General features: G+C 34.9%; 1 pseudogene; it reads left to right on the top strand.

The window, feature by feature from the left end:
• Positions 1-3942: 3942 nt before the first annotated feature.
• Positions 3943-4599, top strand: LOC140820408 (uncharacterized; annotated as a pseudogene).
• Positions 4600-5396: the final 797 nt, after the last annotated feature.

Here is a 5396-nt window from a genome sequence, read left to right on the forward strand (position 1 = left end):
CAGAGGCAGCTTATGAGCGTTTTAGGAGAATGCACCCCAAGGATTTCCATGGCACTACTGATCCATTCGTTGCTGAGGGATGTATTAGATCTTTAGAGGTGATCTTTCATTATATGGAGATGGCGGACGCTGCCGAGTTCGTTGCACGATCTATTTGCTGAAAGGCGATGCTTCCCTATGGTGGGAGGGAGCAGAGCGACGAGTTAATATGGCGGCTTTGACATGGGAGGAATTCAAGAGGGTGTTCTATGATAAGTACTTCACATCTAATGTCCGTTATAGGCTGAAGAGAGAGTTTATGAGTCTCCGCCAGGGGGATTGTTCTGTTGCCGAGTTTGTGCAGAAGTTTGAGAGAGTTGTCACTTTGTTCCCTTGATTGCAAATGATGCTGTCGAAAAATTACGACACTTTGGGAAATTGAGGAGTGAGATTTAAGTTATAGGTTAAGTTTGATGTGGATAAGAAAATATAAGCATTGCAATCATCAAGTCAAGGAAAATTTCAAGGACGAAAGGAAGGGGGAGGGGGCGGAATTGTAAGGTCCGAAAAACCAACCTACGTAAATTGCATGCATGCAAAATTGTTTTAATTGCTTAATTGTTTTATTTAGTTGATTTTAAATACTAGCATTATATTTATTATATGATTAAATGTATGATTAAATGATAATATGACATGATTACAAGAAATTAAGGATTTTACCCGAATATTCGATAATAGGCAGGGAAAAGGAGACTGGGGACGACCAAGACAAGAATATGTAATTTTCTTTAATTAAAGGCAAGGCTTCCTATTGTGATTTAAAAATGATTTAATTTCCTAAAAATGTTGGAGTTCGAATTATTTTACGAGTCGACCTCGATTTTTCTCGAAAAGCCGGTTTTGGAAAAACAAGGAGTTTTAAAAGATAAAAAATATTATTTTTGGGAAACTAATTTTATAAATTTTTATATTTTAATTAAATAAGTGTTATTAGGCTCATTTTAATTAATTTAAGTAAGCCCAATTATCTTTAAGCTTGCAAGCACAAAATCAAAGCCCATTAGCATGTTATTTTATTTTTAATTAAGTTAATAAAGCTTTCAAAACACCACAATTTTATACCCTAGCAGCCGAAAAAAAACTCACACACACCACATAATTTTCGAAATTAAGGAGGGAGAAGAAAGCTTGTGTTCTTCGTCGTCCGGTCGCACCCTCGCAAAAGATCGTATATTCGAGCGCTATAAACACAAAGGCACGTTTTTTAAACCCTTTTAAACACCATACGAATCATAATATGTGTGTTTAATTGATTATGCATGAAAAATGCATGGGTTCGATTATTTTACGGTATGATACGTATTTTCAACGTTTTTACGATTTTACGCTTGTTTTAAAAGAATCGTTATAAACCCAAAGGACACGCTGAAAAAACATGATAAAAATATTATTGAATTATGGTTGAAACATGATATATTCAATAGAAAATAAGCCTGAACCGTAGGAATAAATTCAGAAAAGGAGCCGTGGGTTTTTGGTTGGCTTGTTCAAGGTTCAGGGTTTGTTTCTGTTGCATGGGGCATTGGAGCTCGACCAGGTCTGGGGGTTGGGTACTTAAGATCATGATTAGGTCCTACGAAGAGTCCTAGGAGGGCTAGGGCTCGATTCATGGGCTGGGGAAGAGTCCACGTGAAGTGGGACTCTCCCCCACACATGCGTGTGTACAGCAGCGGCCAAGGGTCATGGGCAGTGGTCGATCCAAGGGCTGGAACTGCTGGGCTCGCTGCTGGCTCGAGGAAACGAGAGGACCGTGAGAGATCAAGGTGACGCGCGGGCTGCTTCTTGTTGTTGGTGGCTCGTTCATGGGTTCCAGGGTCTGGTCTGGTCTGGGTTGGGTCTGGGCATGGTCCAAGGATGGCTAGGGTTAGCTGGGCTCGATGGTGGTTCGGCTGGAAGAGTCCTAGAGCCACTTGGAGTTTATATGCGTGAGTTTCATCCATGCACAGATTATGTAGATTGGTTCCAGGAGAATTTGAGCGAGCTAGGTTCTGGTCCTATGGGTTGGGCTTCGTCAATAGGGTTCCTAGGTGGGTTGGCTTGGGTTTGGCTCGAGGTGGCTCGGGAGTGGCTCGAGTATTTTGGGAGATGGCTCGTTGTGTTTGAATATGTGTCAAAAACGAGATTTTAAAGATTAAAATTGTAACCATGGGTCCACGGGTGTAGTTCATGGCTCACAAGGGTAGAATAAATAATAAAACTGTTATGTTTAAAATTTCGGATCAAAATATGGAGTTTTGGATTTATTCGGGATTTAATCGCCTCACGAAACGTTAATTAAATAATTAATTGAAAAGCATAGTTTTAAGCTTTATAAAATTATGGAAAATTATATTTAAGCCTAAATAATTATTGAGATTATGCCTATGTCATTAAAAGTGAAAAAAGATAAAATCGAGAATTTTTACGTTCATGAGCAAAACGGTAATTTTACACTAGGGAAAATACGTAATACCTTGGCAGTGTCCCGAAAGATCATAACGCATGTTAAATGATATTTTATGATTTAATATGATGATTTTGATAAAAATATGATATTTTATGATTTATGGTAAAGCTGTGCAATTTTTAATTTCTAAAATGCTATTTTTGGAAAATTATGATATTTTATGATTTTTAAAGAAAAAGAAAAATATTTTGAGGAATGTGAATTGACTGTGACAAAGAGGATATATGGGGGACCCGTTTTAAGAAGGAGCGGTGAACTTACCATTTGTGGGGGATCCGTTTTAAGAAGGAACGGTGTACTTACAAATTTATTTATGGGGATGTCATGAGGGAAAAGGCTCGAGAGGGGGCCCCTTTAAGGGAAAAGGCCCAAGAAGGAGCCCGAAGATCGTATTTACATGGTGGTGCCTAGTGCCCGTCCCCATGGGCCATGTGGAGCTGAAGACTGATCAGTCGACCGGAGGATAAAAGCTAGTTACTTTCAAGGATCAAACTTCACCCAAAATGATATATGTTTGAAAGCTTTACGATAAAAATGATTTTATTATATATGATGCTTTAAGCTATTTTAAAATGATTTATTTATGCTCAAAAGAAATTTTTTTGCAGATTTTACGATTTATGATTTAATTATGTTTCAAAAGATTATTTTTTCAAAAAAAGCTATTTTAAATATAAATATGATTTTTAAATGCATGTGAATGTAAATGTATTATTTGCTATCCATGTTTAGAACGTGATGAGACTTTAGATTCACTAGGTTTGTATGATGCAGGATTTGATGATTTATGGGAGGCGGTGACGACTGAGTGGATCGAGTGCAGCAGTACACACCCGAGGACCTTTATGTTTCCGTAATAGATTGTTAGATAAAAGATTTATGCTAATGATTTTATTAGAGATGTTTTTATGCCTTTATTACATTGTTAGTCGATCTTGGTGAAGATTGATTTAGGATGTTTTGTTAGTTGATGATTTAGGGATTTTATTTTATGCACTTGTGATTTTAGTTGTTAATTTATTATGATGGGTAAAAATGCTAAGTTATTTATTTTAGAATTTTAGAATTTATGTTTTATGATTAGGCAAAAAAAAAAGTCGAGGTTGTTTCAAATTGTGTGTCACATTTGTGATACAAGTGATCATTCTACAAAAGATTGTCCCACTTTGCCATCTTTTAAAGAATGTCTCCATGAACAAGCCAATGTTTTGAACAATTTCGAAAGGTAAAATTTTGAACTATTTTCTCAAAGTTACAATCCAGATTGGCGAAATCATCTAAATTTTAGTTGGAGGAATAATAATGCTGCACTATTTTTACAACCACATTTTCAAAAGCAACAAAATTTTCAAAATTATGCACCTTATGTTCCTCCACCTAAAAGAAATTTGGAAGATACATTGAATTCTTTCATTGCAAAGCAAGAGTCTATCAATACTCAAATTGCTCAAACCATGACAAATTTAAAAGATACTTTTGCTAAATTTGCATATGCACTTAATATTCATGAAAAAGGTAAATTTCTTTCACAACCATAGCCTTATCCCAAGGATCATCATTTCACAAACTGGAACTTCTGGAACTCAACCAATGGATCAGGTAAAATCTGTTATTACCCTTCGTAGTGGTAAGGTTGTGGAAAAATCCATTCTTAAACCTTGTGAAGATGATGATAAATCAACTCCAAAGGGTAAGGAAGTGGAACTCATAACTTGCGAAGAGGAAGATCAACAGACAGTGTCACCACCATTCCCTCATGCATTGAAAAATAAAAAAAAATCAAAATTTGAATTTTGATATATATGATATTTTTAAACAAGTAAAAGTTAATATTCATTTATTAGAAGCAATAAAGCAGGTACCATTATATGCCAAATTTTTTGAAAGACTTTTGCAGTGTGAAAAGAAAATTGAATGTGAAAAAGAAAGCATTTTTAGTCGAATAAGTAAGTGCAATAATTCAAAATAATAATACTTTGAATACAAAGACCCTGGTTATCCTACTATTTCATGTATTATTGGAGAACGGAAAATTAAAAAAGCCTTGCTTGATCTTGGAGCTAGTGAATTTACTTCCATATTCATTTTATCAAGAACTCAATCTAGGATAGTTAAAACCTACTTCGGTGACACTTTTACTTGACGATAAATCTGTTAAAGTGCCAAGAGGTATGGTACAAGACGTGTTGGTCCAAGTTGATAACTTTGTATATCCTGTAGATTTCATAGTTTTAGATACACAACATATTGAAGCTTGTAATGCAATTCATGTAATTTTGGGTCGTCCATTTTTAGCAACTTCTAATGCTCTAATAAATTTCAGGAATGGAATAATGAAGTTGTCATTTGGTAACATGACATTGGAGCTTAATATTTTTAATCTTTGTAAGCAACCACATGACAAAGGATATGAAAGTGAAGATAAAAATCTTATTGAAACTCTAGTGGAAGAAAACATTCAAGAAGGGATTAATCGTGACCAATTAGATATTTGTTCAATTGATACTGTTAAAGAAAATATGAAATTGATCTTGATAATTTTATCAGGTATCACTAGTTCCTAGGATCAGAGAAAGAATTTGAGTCAAAATATGAGAACAAAGATGAAACACCCATATTGGAGTTAAAACCCTTGCCAGAAGAATTGAAGTATGCATTTCTTGGAGAAGATGAAACATATCCAGTGGTAATTTTTCCAAACTAGCAAGTGATCAAGAAGGTAAATTAGTTGATATACTTAAAAGGCATAAAAATACAATTGGTTGGACACTAAAAGATCTCAATGGAATTAATCCACTAATTTTCACTCACAAAATTCATTTAGAAGAAAATGCTAAAACATCTAAACAACCATAAAGGAGATTAAATCCACACATGAAAGATGTTGTGAAAATTAAAGTTCTCAAAT

Source organism: Primulina eburnea, unplaced genomic scaffold (genome assembly GCF_022965805.1).
Source record: "Primulina eburnea isolate SZY01 unplaced genomic scaffold, ASM2296580v1 ctg1038_ERROPOS4800000, whole genome shotgun sequence".
Lineage (NCBI taxonomy): Eukaryota > Viridiplantae > Streptophyta > Magnoliopsida > Lamiales > Gesneriaceae > Primulina > Primulina eburnea.